The sequence below is a fragment of the Microtus oregoni genome, unplaced genomic scaffold (genome assembly GCF_018167655.1).
Source record: "Microtus oregoni isolate MIOR12 unplaced genomic scaffold, Mior012 000031F_ref0000149, whole genome shotgun sequence".
NCBI classification, from domain to species: domain Eukaryota; kingdom Metazoa; phylum Chordata; class Mammalia; order Rodentia; family Cricetidae; genus Microtus; species Microtus oregoni.
In genome coordinates, this window is record NW_024543090.1 from 13,652,191 (window position 1) to 13,666,968 (window position 14,778).

At 41.5% G+C, this 14,778-nt stretch overlaps 1 pseudogene; it reads right to left on the reverse strand.

The window, feature by feature from the left end:
* LOC121465632 overlaps positions 1–14,778 on the reverse strand; it is a 553,860-nt pseudogene that overhangs the window by 519,788 nt on the left and 19,294 nt on the right.

Sequence of the window (14,778 nt, forward strand, 5' to 3'; positions counted from 1 at the left end):
TTTTAAGACTAGAAGATATGAATTTCTATTTCACTTTGGTATATAAAAACTATTTTACCTCCTCTTTTTCTAGTCATTGTTTTTGACAAAGAAATCTGTGTTACTTAAAGATTATCTTGAATGCTTTGAATATTTTACAATGCAGAAAGGAAAATGCTGATTTATCAATAAAATACAAAATAATGGGTTTTTTTGGTTTTTTTTGGTTTTTTTTTTTTTTTTTTTTTTTGGTTTTTCGAGACAGGGTTTCTCTGTGGCTTTGGAGCCTGTCCTGGAACTAGCTCTGTAGACCAGGCTGGTCTCGAACTCATAGAGATCCGCCTGCCTCTGCCTCCCGAGTGTGCTGGGATTAAAGGCATGCGCCACCATCGCCTGGCCAAAATAATGTTATTAGAAACCTTGTTTATAACTATATAAAAAGTATAGAAATTAGAAAAACCATGACAAACTCTTAGTAACTAAAAATATAAAAATGAGTAGGCAATATGTTATGCTTTTTATCCAACATATGTTTTATTTTAAATATAATATTTATAATTAATAAAAAAATACTTCAGGGGGAGTACCACAAAACTTATGTTGCCAGGTGATTCAATCCAGGTGTCCCCTGACTATCACATTTGAGTTATACAACTGATATGAAACTGAACTGCTCCACATGGACTTCTAAATGATCTATAGTACTTCTTACAAGATACTAGAGAAAAACAGCAGAAGGACAATATTGAGAGCTACAAGCAGTATCTGTCATTCATTCTTACACAAACACTTCACTGAACCTCAGCTTTAATTACAGACCATCTTCAACTTGAAAAGAGATGAACTGGCACAGAAGAGTGTCAACTATTTCAAAATCCCACTGAAACACCCTCCAAAGGCTCCAGTGCTGGATTCTGTCACAGACTCAGGCAATCATATTGAAAGGGAAATTCCATGTATAGTATACTAATTAGAATGTCTCTTTCCCACAATACCATGGTTCTTCTGATTTTCTCTAACCTGGCATAGTTATCAATCTTTTTTTATTTTTTATTTTTATATTGAGAAAAGGAAGAAAAAAAAACAAGTTTCCACCTCCACCCAGCATCCCATTTCCCTCCCCCTCCTTCCACCCTTCTCCCCCTCCTCCCACCCTTCTCCCCCTCCTTCCACTCCTCTCCCCCTCCCTCTCCAGTCCAAAGAGCAGTCAGGGTTCCGTGCCCTGTAAGTCCTAGGTCCTCCCCCCTCTGTCCATATCTAGGAAGGTGAACATCCAAACTGGCTAGGCTCCCACAAAGCCAGCACATTAAGTAGGATCAAAACCCCGTGCCATTGTCCTTGACTTCTCATCAGCCCTCATTGTTCACCATGTTCAGAGAGTCCAGTTTTAACCCATGCTTTTTCAGTCACAGTCCAGCTGGACTTGGTGAGCTCCCAGTAGATCAGCTCCACTGTCTGAGTGGATGGGTGCACCCCTCGTGGACCCGACTTCTTTGCTCATGTTCTCCCTCCTTCTGCTCCTCATTGGGACCTTGGGAGCTCAGTCCAGTGCTCCAGTGTGGGTCTCTGTCTCTATCTCCATCCATCACCAGATGAAGGTTCCATGATGATATGCAAGATATTCGTCAGTATTGCTGTAGGCTAGGGTCATTACAGGTTCCCTATCCTCAGCTGCCCAAGGAACTAACTGGGGACCTCGGCTTGGGCATCTGGGAGCCACTCTAGGGTCAGGTCTCTTGCCAACCCTAAGGTGGCTCCCTTAACTAAGAATTGTGGTTCCGTGCTCCCCTATCCAACCTTCCCTTATCCCAATCCTCCTGTTCCTCAAGTTCCCCCCATCCTCCCCTTCTACCTTTTCTCTCCCCATCTCCCCTTACCCCCATCGCACCCCACCCCCAAGAACCCAATTTTCTCCCCGGCAATTTTGTCTACTTCCCATAGCCAAGAGGACAACTATATGCTTTTCCTTTGGTTCACCTTCTTACTTAGCTTCATTAGGATCACCAATTGTAGACTCCGTGACTCTTATTTATGGCTAGAAACCAATTATGAGTGAGTACATCCCATATTCATCTTTTTGGGTCTGGGTTACCTCACTCAGGATAGTGTTTTCTATTTCCATCCATTTGCATGCAAAATTCGAGAAGTCATTGTTTTTTACCGCAGCGTAGTACTCTAATGTGTAGATATTCCACACTTTCTTCATCCATTCCTCCATTGAGGGGCATCTAGGTTGTTTCCAGGTTCTGGCTATTACAAATAATACTGCTATGAACATGGTTGAACAAATGCTCTTGTCATATGATAGGGCATCTCTTGGGTATATTCCCAGGAGTGGTATTGCTGGGTCCAGGGGTAGGTTGATCCCGAATTTCCTGAGAAACCGAAACACTGATTTCCAAAGTGGTTGCACAAGATTGCATTCCCACCAGCAATGGATGAGGGTACCCCTTCCTCCACAGCCTCTCCAGCAAAGGCTATCATTGGTGTTTTTGATTTTAGCCAATCTGACAGGTGTGAGATGATATCTCAAAGTTGTTTTGATTTGCATTTCCCTGATCGCTAAGGAGGTTGACCTTAAGTGTCTTTTGGCCATTTTAACTTCCTCTGCTGAGAATTCTCTGTTCAGTTCAGTGCCCCATTTTTTAATTGGGTTAATTAGCATTTTAAAGTCTAGTTTCCTGAGTTCTCTATATATTTTGGAGATCAGAACTTTGTCTGTTACGGGGTTGGTGAAGATCTTCTCCCAGTCAGTACCTTTCCTTTTTGTCTTGGTGACAGTGTCCTTTGCTTTACAGAAGCTTCTCAGTTTTAGTAGGTCCCATTTATTCAATGTTGCCCTTAATGTCTGTGCTGTTGAGGTTACACATAGGAAGCGATCTCCTGTGCCCATCTGTTGTAGGGTACTTCCCACTTTCTCTTCTATTAAGTTCAATGTGTTCTGACTGATAGTGAGGTCTTTAATCCATTTGGACTTGAGTTTTGTGCATGGTGATAGATATGGGTCTATTTTCATTCTTCTACAGGTTGACATCCAGTTATGCCAGCACCATTTGTTGAAGATGCTTTCTTTCTTCCATTGTATACTTTTGGCTCCTTTATCAAGGATTTGTGGGTTAAAATCTGGGTCTTCTATACGATTCCATTGGTCGACTTCTCTGTTTTTATGCCAGTACCACACTGTTTTCATCACTGTAGCTCTGTAATAGAGTTTGAAGTCAAGGATGGAAATGCCTCCAGACAAACCTTTATTGTATAGGATTGTTTTGGCTATCCTGGGTTTTTTGTTTTTCCATAAAAACTTGATTATTGTCCTGTCAAGATCTGTGAAGAATTTTGATTGGACCTTGATGGGGATTGCATTGAATCTATAATTTGCCTTTGGTAGAATTGCCATTTTTACTATGTTGATCCTCCCAATCCAAGAGCAAGGGAGGTCCTTCCATTTTCTGGTATACTCCTCAATTTCTTTCTTCAATGCCTTAAAGTTCTTGTCAAATAGATCTTTCACTTCCTTGGTTAGAGTTACCACAAGATATTTTATGCTGTTTGTGGCGATCGTGAAAGGTGAAGCTTCTCTAATTTCCCTATCTGCTTCCATATCCTTTGTGTATAAGAGGGCGACGGATTTTTTGGAGTTGATCTTGTATCCTCCCACATTACTAAAGGTGTTAATCAGCTGTAGGAGTTCTTTGGTAGAGTTTTGGGGGTCGCTTATGTACACTATCATATCATCTACAAATAATGAAAGTTTAACTTCTTCCTTTCCAATATGAATCCCCTTGATCCCCTTATGTTGTCTTATTGCTATTGCTAGAACTTCAAGCACTATATTGAAGAGGTATGGCGAGAGTGGACAGCCTTGTCGTGTTCCAGAGTTTAGTGGGATGTCTTTGAGTTTCTCTCCATTTAATTTGATGTTTGCTGTCGGCTTGCTGTATATAGCTTTTATTATATTTAGGTATGACCCTTGTATCCCTTATCTCTCCAATACTTTTATCATAAAGGGATGTTGAATTTTGTCAAAAGCTTTTGCAGCATCTAATGAAATGATCATATGGTTTTTTTCTTTCATTTTATTTATATGCTGGATTACATTGATAGATTTGCGTATGTTGAACCAGCCCTGCATCTCTGGGATGAAGCCTACTTGATCATAATGGATAATTTTTCTGATGTGTTCTTAGATTCTGTTTGCCAGTGTTTTGTTGAGGATTTTTGCATCGATGTTCATGAGTGAGATTGGTCTATAATTCTTTTTCTTGGTTGAGTCTTTGTGCTGTTTTCGTAACTGTAGCTTCATAATAGGAATTTGGCAATGCCTCTTCTGTTTCTATATTGTGAAATACATTAAGGAGTATAGGTATTAGGTCTTCTTGGAAGTTCTGGTAGAATTCCGCATTGAAACCATCTGGTCCTGGGCTTTTTTTTGGTAGGGAGGTTTTTGATAACCTCTTCTAATTCTTCGCGACTAACAGGTCTATTTAGATTGTTCACCTGTTCCTGGTTTAACTTTGGTATATGGTATTTATCTAAAAAAAGTGTCCATTTCCTTTACATTTTCCAGTTTTGTGGCATATAGGCTTTTGTAGTAAGCTCTAATGATTCTCTGAATTTCCTCTGTGTCTGTGGTTATGTCCCCCTTTTCATTTCTGATCTTATTAATTTGCAAATTCGCTCTCTGCCGTTTGATTAGTTTGGATAGGGGTTTGTCAATCTTGTGGATTTTCTTCAGGAACCAGCTTTTTGTTTCGTTGATCCTTTGTATTGTTTTCTGTGTTTCTATTTTGTTGATTTTTTCACCCCTTAGTTTGATTATTTCTAGTCTTCTACTCCTCCTAGGCGAGTCTGCTTCTTTTTTTTCTAGATCTTTCAGGTGGGCTGTTAAGTCTCCAATGTGAGCTTTCTCTGTTTTCTTTAAGTGGGCACTTAGTGCTATGAACTTTCCTCTTAGGACTGCTTTCATAGTGTCCCATAAGTTTGAGTATGTTGTTTCTTTATTTTCATTGAATTCCAGGAAGACTTTAATTTCTTTCTTTATTTCTTCCTTAATCCAGGTATGTTTCAGTAGTTGACTGTTCAGTTTCCATGAATTTGTAGGCTTTCTTGGGGTAGCTTTGTTGTTGAATTCTAACTTTAATCCATGGTGATCTGATAAGACACAGGTGGTTACTAATATTTTTTATAACTGTGGATGTTTGCTTTGTTACCGACTATGTGGTCGATTTTTGAGAAAGTTCCATGAGCTGCAGAGAAGAAGGTATATTCTTTCCTATTTGGGTGGAATGTTCTATTGATGTCTGTTAAGTCCATTTGATTCATTACCTCCATTAATTCTCTTATTTCTCTGTTAGGTTTCTGTCTGATTGACCTGTCCATTGGTGAGAGAGGAGTGTTGAAGTCTCCTACTATGAGTGTGTGCGGTTTGATGGCTGCCTTGAGTTTTAGCAATGTTTCTTTTATGTACGTGGGTGCTTTTATATTAGGGGCATAGATGTTCAGGATTGAGACTTCATCCTGCTGATCTGTTCCTGTTATGAGTATAAAATGCCCCTCTCCATCTCTTCTGATTGATTTAAGTTTGAAGTCTACTTTGTTAGAAATTAGTATGGCCACAACTGCTTGTTTCTTAGGTCCATTTGCTTGATAAGCCTTTTCCCAGCCCTTTACTCTGAGTAGGTGCCTGTCTTTGTGGTTGAGGTGTGTTTCTTGTAAACAGCAGAATGTTGGATCCTGTTTTCGTATCCAATCTCTTAGCCTGTGCCTTTTTATAGGTGAGTTGAGTCCATTGACATTAAGTGATATTAATGACCAGTGGTTGTTAACTCCGGTCACTTTTTTAGTCGTAGAGTTTGTGTGTTTTCCTTCTTTGATTTGTGTTGGTGAAGGGTCTCTAGATGTCTGAGTTATTGTGGTCATTGTTGGACTCCTTGGTTAGTGATTTTCCTTCTATTACTTTCTGTAAAGCTGGATTTGTGGCTGTGTATTGTTTGAATTTGTTTTTATCCTGGAAAATTTTATTTTCTCCATTTATAGTGAACGAAAGCTTGGCTGGGTATAGTAATCTGGGCTTGCATCCATGTTCTCTCAGTTTCTGCAGTACATCTATCCAGGACCTTCTGGCTTTCATGGTTTCCATGGAGAAGTCAGGTGTAAGTCTGATAGGTTTACCTTTATAAGTAATTTGCCCTTTTTCCTCTGCAGCTCTTAATATTCTTTCCTTATTCTGTATGCTTTGTGTTTTGATAATTATATGGCGATGGGATGTTTTTTTTGATCCAGCCTATTCGGTGTTCTGTATGCTTCTTGAACCTTCATAGGTATATCTTTCTTTAGGTTGGGAAAGTTTTCTTCTATAATTTTATTAAATATATTTTCTGGACCATTGAGCTGCACTTCTTCTCCTTCTTCTACTCCTATTATTCTTAGGTTTGGTCTTTTTATTGTGTCCCCTATTTCCTGAATGTTTTGTGATGAAAGTTTGTTGGACTTGCTGTTTTCTTTGATCAGTGTGTTTATTTTCTCTATGGTATCTTCATAATCTGAGATTCTTTCTTCTAACTCTTGCATTCTGTTGGTTATGCTTGTTTCTGTAGACTCTGTTTGTTTACTTAGATTTTCCATGTCCAGCCGGCCCTCTGTTTGTGTTTTCTTCTTTGCCTCCATTTCAGTTTTCAAGTCTTGAAGTGTTTCCATTATCTGTTTGATTGTTTTTCCTTGGTTTTCTAGGGTATCATTCACTGATTTATTCAATTCTTCAAACTTTCTGTTATATTTCTCATCCATTTCTATAAGAGCGTTTTTTACATGCTGTTTAAGGGCGTCAATCACTTTCATGAAGTCAATCTTATCTACTTCTTCTTGATTAAGGTGTTCATGTCCTCCCGTTGTGAGGTCGCTGGTTTCTGGTGGCTTCATGTTGCTTTTCAGCTTGTTGGGCGAATTCTTGCTTTGGCGTTTGCCCATCTCTTCTTCCAAATGCTCCCTTATGGATCTTCTTTTACTGGATCAGGTCTCCTTGCCTCCCCAACGCTGGCTCTCCCCAATGTTGGCTCTCCCCAATGCTGGCTCTCCTGGCGCCCCAACGCTGGGTCTCCTGGCGCCGAGAGATCAGGCCTCCGTGCTGATGGGGCAGCTCGCAAACAAAGCGCCTACCCTGCTTGGTGCAGGCAGGCCATAGTAGCAAAGGAACTCCCACCTGCTTGGGTGCCCCGAGGATTCGGACCCAGTGCCCAGACAGGCTGGGCTGGGTGATGTTCTGTGCTGAAAGAGGGTGGCGGGACTGAAGTGGGGAGGGTTCTGGATGGAAGCTGGGTGGGCTAGGAAGAAAGAGGCAGTATCTAGGGAGTAGAGGCCCTGCAGAGAGCCCAAGAAGGATAGGGGGCCAAAGAACCTCTGAGCTCCCTTTCCCAGGCTGGCGCTGGGCGGGGCCAGAAACTCACCCCAACGCTGTCTCTCCTGGCGCCAAGAGCTCAGGCCTCCATGCTGATGGAGCAGCTCGCAAACAAAGCGCCTACCCTCTTGGTGCAGGCAGGCCATAGAAGCAAAGGAACTCCCACCCACTTGGTTGCCCCGAGCAGTTATCAATCGTAATTGTAAAAGATACCTCAATTCTGTTCCCTCTTCAAAAGAATTTTTGTTCCTTGTTTTGGCCTTTTTGTTTGGCTTTTTGTTTGGATTATACATGAACACATGAACGTACACACACACACACAATAGGAATTTAACCCAGTACTTAGCACAAGCTAAGCATTCATTTAGATAGTGTGATGCACCCATATCACTCTGTACTATGAACTGAACCCAGGATGTAGTTTGTGTTAGACTCTGCTCATGAGCTGCATCCCAAGTCTTCTGTCACTTCTTTCTAAACTTGCATGTGTGTCCTTTCATCTCACTTTCAATGTCTTTCCTTAGTCACTCTCTTTTCTGTCTCCTGATTCCCTCTCAGAATTGACCCACTGAATAAATCCATAAAAGTTTTTCTGTAGTGTCAATTTAGTCATGGGATTTCTATTGATACCATCTACCCCATAGAGGATTCCAATTCTTCCCCTCCTCCACATTTCTTGTGTAGGAGTGATGAGAAACTAGTGTTTGGATTATCATAAATATATTCAGATTTCTTGTTAGTCACACACCTGAGCTCTTTTCCCTAAAGCCTGGTTTTCTTGTGACCACAGCAAGTAGATTCAAGAATTGATGTTTGGGGCATAGAAACTTTGATAACATAGCCCAAAATATATTTTTATCTCTGAAAATGATTCTGAAAGACAAACAGAGAAAAAAAGTGTCAGTATTCATGGTGGTATACTGTACCAGATGAGGATTGGGGGAGCAGATTTGTCTTGGAGATTCATGAAGTTGTGGAAAGCAAATTTGTGGAAACCTTTCCTTTGTGGGGAGATGAAGTGTAATTTATCCTGATACTGATGGCAGAAAGCCAGTAAATAATATGACTGAAGAATCCATAAAGTTGTCTGAAAGCTGTACCCTAGAGCTGTCACTGGGATTTTCATTGAATGACCCGTGACTTTTGTATGAACATTTACCAATGTAAATTATTTTTGTTCAAAGTCTTTTGTTAATTACATTTTATAATTAACTTATAAAGTAGCATAACAAGGCCCCAGACTTTAGTAGATCCTGAGACCTTAGCACAACTGACTCGGTGATAGAAAGGCCATTCAGCCTATAAAACTCAATACCTAGATAGCACCACCTGCAAAAACTAAAACAAAGGCCTAATCCGTGAAGTCCATGTATAGATCTGTTCTAGCTAACTGTTCTGATTAACTGTAGTATGTCAACCCAGAACATGGTTTTTTTGTGCTTAAAATATCACCCTGGGAAAGGCTCTGTACTACAATGGGATCCTGAACACCTGGTTTAGCCATGCGAATAAAGATTTTCTATTGCCTCAAACCCATGTCTGAGCAGTCTTCTCTGGTGACTATCCCACAACAGCACTGAGTTTCCGTGTAGCTTCTTCAAGTATGCTTAGAATTGGTTCACTCTTCACCTGCCTCCATTTTCTCCTTCCTCTACCCTCCCATGCTGTTAGAACATTGTCACCCCAGTATTCCTTCCTCTATTTTTCATATCACATATGTTTACCATTTTCAAACTCCTTAAAGATCTGGTCCACACATAACCTGTCATAGACTTTTTCACTCCTAGGTCAATAGAGGTTATAACTTTTTATTATTTTTTATTTATTTATTAAAGATTTCTGTCTCTTCCCCGCACCACCTCCCATTTCCTTCCCCCTCCCCCAATTAAGTCCCCCTCCCTCGTTAGCCCAAAGATCAATCAGGGTCCCTGCCCTGTGGAAAGTCCAAGGACCACCCACCTCCATCGAGGGCTAGTAAGGTGAGCATCCAAACTGCCTAGGCTCCCACAAAGCCAGTATGTGCAGTAGGACCAAAAACCCATTGCCATTGTTCTTGAGTTCTCAGTAGTCCTCATTGTCCACTACGTTCAGCGAGTCTGGTTTTAAACCATGCTTTTTCAGACCCAGGACAACTGGCCTTGGTGAGTTCCCAATAGAACATCCCCATTGTCTCAGTGTGTGGGTGCACCCCTCGCGGTCCTGAGTTCCTTGCTCGTGATCTCTCTCCTTCTGCTCCTCATTTGGACGTTGAGATTTCTGTCTGGTGCTCCAGTGTGGGTCTCTGTCTCTGTCTCCTTTCAACGCCAGATGAAGGTTAATATTCAGGAGGATGCCTATATGTTTTCTTTGAGTTCACCTTCTTATTTAGCTTCTCTAGGATAACTAATTATAGGTTCAATGTCCTTTATTTATGGCTAGAAACCAAATATGAGTGAGTGATGGAGGAAGGTCATTGGTTAAATAAAAAGAAACTGCTTGGCCCTAATTGGTTAGAAGATAGGTGGGAGGAGTAAACAGAACAGAACGCTGGGAGGAAGAGGAAGTGAGCTCAGACTCAACAGCTCTCCTCTTGGGAGCAGACGCCTCAGCAGAGATGCCATGCTCCTGGCTCCTGGGCAGACACACGTGATGAAGCTCCGACCTATGATGGACATAGGCTAGAATCTTCCCGTTAAGCACACCTAGGGGCACTACACAGATGATTAGAAATGGGCTAAATTAATATGTGAGAATTAGCCTAGAAGAGGCTAGATAGAAATGGGCCAAGCAGTGATTAAATGAATACCGTTTGAGTGTTGTTGTTTCGGGGCATAAGCTAGCAGAGCAGGCGGCTGGGGTGTTGGGGACGCAATCGCGCCACCACTCCTATTACTACAAGTGAGTACATCCCACGTTCCTCTTTTTGGGTCTAGCTTACCTTACTAATGATAGTGTTTTCTATTTCCATCCATTTGCATGCAAAATTCAAGAAGTCCTTTTTTTTTACTGCTGAGTAGTACTCTAATATGTATACATTCCAAACTTTCTTCATCCATTCTTCCACTGAAGGGCATCTAGGTTGTTTCCAGGTTCTGGCTATCACAAACAATGCTGCTATGAACATAGTTGAGCATATACTTTTGTTATATGATAGGGCCTCTCTTGGGTATATTCCCAAGAGTGGTATTGCTGGGTCCAGGGGTAGGTTGATCCCGAATTTCCTGAGAAACCAAAACACTGATTTCCAAAGTAGTTGCACAAGTTTGCATTCCCACCAGCAATGGATGAGGGTACCCCTTTCTCCACAGCCTCTCCAGCAAAGGCTATCATTGGTGTTTTTTATTTTAGCCATTCTGACAGGTGTAAGATGACATCTCAAAGTTGTTTTCATTTGCATTTCCCTGATTGCTAAGGAGGTAGAGCATGATCTTAAGTTTCTTTTGGCCATTTGAACTTCTTCTGTTGAGAATTCTCTGTTCAGCTCATTGCCTCATTTTATAATTGGGTTGATTGGCCTTTCACAGTCTAGTTTCTTGAGTTCATTATATATTTTGGAGATCAGACCTTTGTCAGTTGCGTGGTTGGTGAAAATCTTCTCCCAGTCAGTGGATTGCCTTTCTGTTTTAGTGACAGTGTCCTTTGCTTTACAGAAGCTTCTCAGTCGCAGGAGGTCCCATTTATTCAATGAGTCCCTGAATGTCTGTGCTGCTGGGGTTTTACTTAGGAAGTGGTGTCCTGTGCCCACGTGTTGTAGAGTACTTCCCACTTTCTCTTCTATCAGGTTCAGTGTGTTCGAACTGATATTGAGGTCTTTAATCCACTTGGACTTGAGTTTCATGATACATGGTGATAGATAAGGATCTATCTTCATTCTTCCACAGATTGACATCCAATTTTGCCAGCACCATTTGTTGAAGATTCTCTCTTTTTTCCATTGTATACTTTTAGCTCCTTTATCGAAAATCAGGTGTTCGTAGGTTTGTGGGTTAATGTCAGGGTCTTCTATTTGATTCCATTGGTCGACTTCTCTGTTTTTATGCCAATACCAAGCTGTTTTCCATACTGTAGCTCTGTAATAGTGTTTGAAGTCAGGGATGGTAATGCCTCCAGAAGTTCCTTTATTGTATAAGATTGTTTTGGCTATCCTGGGTTTTTTGTTTTTCCATATGAAGTTGATTATTGTCTTCTCTAGATCTGTGAAGAATTTTGATGGGGATTGCATTGAATTTATAGATTGCTTTTGGTAGAATTGCCATTTTTACTATGTTGATCCTCCCAATCCAAGAGCAAGGGAGATCCTTCCATTTTCTGTTGTCCTCTTCAATTTCTTTCTTCAAAGACTTAAGTTCTTGTCAAATAGATCTTTCACTTCCTTGGTCAGAGTTACCCCAAGATATTTTATGCTATTTGTGGCAATCGTGAAATGTGATGCTTCTCTAATTTCCCTCTCTGTTTCCTTATCCTAAGTGTATAGGAAGGCCACTAATTTTTTGGAGTTGATCTTGTATTCTGCCACATTACTAAAGGTGTTTATCAGCTGTAGGAGTTCTTTGGTAGAGTTTTTGGGGTCGCTTATGTATACTATCATATCATCTGCAAATAACGAGAGCTTAACTTCTTCTTTTCCGATACGAATCCCCTTGATCCCTTAATGTTGTCTTATTGCTATCGCTAGAACTACAAGCACTATATTGAAGAGGTATGGAGAGAGTGGACATCCTTGTCGTATTCCTGATTTTAGTGGGATGGCTTTGAGTTTTTCTCCATTTAATTTCATGTTAGCCGACGGCTTGCTGTAAATAGCTTTCATTATATTTAGGTATGACCCTTGTATCCTGGAATGTCTTGATTTCTCCATTTACAGTGAACGAAAGCTTGGCTGGGTATAGTAGTCTGGGCTTGTATCCATGGTCTCTTAGCTTCTGCAGTACTTCTATCCAGGACCTTCTGGCTTTCATTGTTTCCATAGAGAAATTGGGTGTAAGTCTGATCGGTTGACCTTTATAAGTTACTTGGCCTTTTTCCTTTGCCGCTCTTAGTATTCTTTCTTTAACCTGTATATTTTGTGTTTTGATTATAATATGGCGAGGGGATGTTTTCCTTTGATCCAGTCTGTTCTGTGTTCTGTATGCTACTTGAATATTCAAAGGAATATCTTTCTTTATGTTGGGAAAGTTTTCTTCCATAATTTTGTTCAAAATATTTTCTGGGCCTTTGAGCTGTGACTCTTCTCCTTCTTCTATTCCTATTATTCTTAGGTTTGGTCTTTTTATTGTGTCCCATAATTCCTGAATGTTTTGTGATGAGAATTGCTGGCTTTGCAGTTTTCTTTGATCAGAGCATTTATTTTCTCTATGGTGTCCTCAGAATCTGAGATTCTTTCTTCTATTTCTTTTTTTTTCTTCTATTTCTTGTATTCTATTGATTATGCTTGTTTCTGTAGGCTCTGCTCGTTGACCTAGATTTTCCATATCCAGCTGGTCCTCAGTTTTTTGTTTTCTTCCTTGCTTCCATTTCAGTTTTCAATTCTTGAAATGTTTCCATTACCTGTTTGATCGTTCTTTCTTGGTTTCCCAGGGTATCATGTACGTATTTACTCATTTCTTCAAATTTCTGGTTATACTTCTCATCCATTTCTATAAGGGCATTTTTCACATGTTGTTTAAGGGACTCTACTGCTTTCAAAAAGTCAATTTTTTCCACTTCTTCTGTGTTAGGGTGTTGGAGACCTTCTGTTGTAAGATCATTGGGTTCTGGTGTTTTCATGTTGTTTTTCAGATTATTGGGTGAATTCTTTCCTTGGCGCCTGCCCATCTCCTCCTATCGATGCTATCTAAGGAGTCTGTTAAAGCTGGTTCAGGTTTCCCTGCTGGCCAGGGGCTCCTCTTACAAAATGCACTTGCTCTGTTTCCTGGTTCCTGCCGGGGGGCCAAGATTCCTCTCACCCCTCAGAAGGGTTTTCAGGAATAGGACCCGGCTCCTCCTTTGCCATGGACCTCCCCAACCGAAGGCCTACCTCTTTGGTTTAATTGTAGTGGGGCGATCCATTCTCGGTGTTGCGCGCGGTCCCTGCAGCCTGCTTCTGCTGCTGGGATGGTTCCGCTGCCAGCAGCCTGTGTCCTCTGCTGCCACTCCGGTCCCAGCCAGTTCCAGCCTGTCCCAGTTGGTCCCTGTTGGCTGCGCTGGGCGTCCTCAGGCCTCCTTCTGCCGCCCCGTGTTCCGGCCGCCTTCCGCCGCCCGGTGTTCGGCCGCCTTCCGCCACCCGGTGTTCCGGCCGCCTTCCGCAGCCCGGTGTTCCGGCCGCCTTCCTCATTTCTGATCTTATTTATTTGCGTGTTTTCTCTCTGTCGTTTAATTAGTTTGGATAGGGGTCTCGATCTTGTTGATTTTCTCCAAGAACCAACTTTTTATTTCATTGATTCTTTGGACTGTTTTCTGGGTTTCTATTTTGTTGATTTCTGCCCTCAGTTTGATTATTCCCAGTCTTTTACTCCTTGGCATGTCTGCTTCTTTTTTTTTCTAGAGCTTTCAGTTGTGCTATTAAGTCCCCAATTTATGCTTTCTTCGTTTTCTTTAAGTGGGCACTTAGTGCTATGAACTTTCCTCTTAGCACTACTTTCATCGTGTCCCATAGGTTTGAGTATGTTGTCTCTTTATTTTCATTAAATTCAAGGAAAACTTTAATTTCTTTCTTAATTTCTTCCTTGACCCAGGTGTGGTTCAGTAGTTGACTGTTCAGTTTTCATGAGTTTCTCAGCTTTCTGGGGGTAGCATTGTTGTTGCCTTCTAACTTTAATCCGTGGTGATCTGATAAGACACAGGTGGACACTGATATTTTTTGTATCTGTGGAGGTTTCATTTGTTTCTGAGTATGTGGTCAATTTTCCAGAAGGTTCCATGAGCTGCCCAGAAGAAGGTATATTCTTTCCTATTTGAGTGGAATGTTCTATAGATGTCTGTTAAGTCCATTTGCTTCATAACCTCCAATAATTCTCTTAATTCTCTATTAGGTTGCTGTCTGATTGACCTGTACCTTGGAGAGAGAGGTATGTTGAAGTCTCCTACTACTAGTATGTGTAGTCTCCCAGTGGTGCGGACGCACGGCGGACACGCAAGCGGCGGGGACCAGCGCAGCGCAGAGAGGCAAACGGCATACCGAGAGCAGATCGCCCCACTACAATTAAATCAAAGAGGTAGGCCTTTCTATTGTCGAGGTCCCTGGTGAACGGGGAGCCTGGTCCTGTTCCTGAAGACCCCTCTGAGTGGTGAGAGGGATCTTGGCCAGCGGCAGGAGCCAGGAAACGGAGCGAGGGCATTTTGTAAGTGGAGCCCCTGGCCAGCAGGGATACCTGATCCGGTTTTAAAAGATCCATTAGATAGCATCTATAGGAAGAGATGGGCAGGCACCAAGGCAAGAATTCACCCAA